Here is a 1,665-nt window from a genome sequence, read left to right as displayed (position 1 = left end):
ATGGCAGACAAGAGGGAGCCTCCTCCTCTGAGGAACAGGAAACCCACTGACTTTGAGCTGGAGGATGGAGAAGACTTGTTCACCAGCACTGTCTCCCTGCTAAAGTCAAGCCCATCATCTCCAAAACCAGCTAGTCTTCCTGCAGAAGATATTAGGGTAAACTCCAACAGCCCAAAACCTGAAGAAGTTATACTAGATGACGACAGAGAAGATCTTAAAATATATATATATATATATTTTAATTGTAGATGGACAAATACCTTTATTTAGTTTATTTATTTTTATGTGGTGCTGAGGATTGAACCCAGGACTCTGCACATGCTAGGCAAGCATTCTACTGCTGAGCCACAACCTCAGCCCCATTAAATCTTTTTATAGAAGCCACAGAAGAAGTTTCTTTGGACAACCGAGAAAGGGAAACTATCCTTTTCTCAGAATCTTCTCATGCAGTCACACCTGTCACCCCTACTACACTCATTGCTCCTAGAATTGAATCAAAGAGTATGTCTGCTCCTGTGATCTCAATAGAGCCAGGGAGGAGATTGAAGCAGCAGCAAATGGACATATTTTTGATATAGATACTGGGTGTGTCAGATCCAGAGAAAGTTGGTGATGGCATAAATGCTTATATGGCATATAGAGTAACAACAAAGACTTCTCTTTCCATGTTAGTAAGAGTGAATTTTCAGTTAAAAGAAGATTCAGTGACTTTCTTGGTTTGTATAGCAAATTAGTTAAGAAAGTATTTACATGTTGTTTATATTGTGCCACCTGCTCTGGAGAAGAACATAGTAGGTATGATCAAGGTTAAAGTATATGATGAAGATTCATCATCCACAGAGTCTGCAGAAAAACGGAGAGCAGCTCTAGGATGGTATCTTCAAAGTAAAACATCAAACTTTACTACAGGATCCTGATTTAAGGTACTTCTTGGAAAGTTCAGAGCTGTCCAGAGCAGTTAATACATAGGCTCTATGTGAAGCAGAAATATTGAGGATGATGAACTAGGCTGCCAACGCTGTCAACAAAATGACAATCAGGATGAATGAATTGGATGCATGGTTTGAAGAAAAGCAGTGGCAATTTGAGAATCAAGACCAGCAACTTAGGAAACTTCATGCCAGTGTTGAAGCCTTAGTCTGTCAGAGAAAATAACTTTCAGCCAACACAGCTGCCATTGCTAAAAGTGCTGCCATGTTAGGTAATTTTGAAGATCATACTGCTTTATCTAGAGCTTTGTCTCAGCTTGCAGAGGTTGAGGAAAAGAACAAGCTTTTGCTGACTTTTATATGTTTTCAGAACTACTTAGTAACTATTTCGTCTTGTTGCTGCAGTAAAAGTCGTGTTTGACCATCAAATTGCAGTGCTGGCAAAAATGGTAAGATGCTCAGATTACTTTGCTGAAAAAAATGTGAAACTGAGGCAAAAATGATGGTTGCTAACAAACCAGATAAAATACAGCAAGCTAAAAACGAAATATGAGAGTAGGAGGCAAAAGTACAAGGGGAAAGAGATTTTGAACAGATCTCTAATTAAAACAGATTTGAGAAAGAATGAGAGAGGGGTTTTAAAACTGTTATCAAGTACTTAGAATCCTTAGTACAAACACAGCAGCAACAGCTGATAAAATACTGGGAAGCATTAGTGAGGATGAAGAGAAACTGA

At 38.7% G+C, this 1,665-nt stretch overlaps 1 pseudogene; it reads left to right on the top strand.

The window, feature by feature from the left end:
- LOC113189502 (sorting nexin-2 pseudogene) lies at positions 1 to 1,665 on the top strand (annotated as a pseudogene).

This window comes from Urocitellus parryii, chromosome 5, assembly GCF_045843805.1.
Source record: "Urocitellus parryii isolate mUroPar1 chromosome 5, mUroPar1.hap1, whole genome shotgun sequence".
In the NCBI taxonomy this organism is placed as follows: Eukaryota; Metazoa; Chordata; class Mammalia; order Rodentia; family Sciuridae; genus Urocitellus; species Urocitellus parryii.
This window is presented reverse-complemented; position numbering and strand designations above follow the sequence as displayed.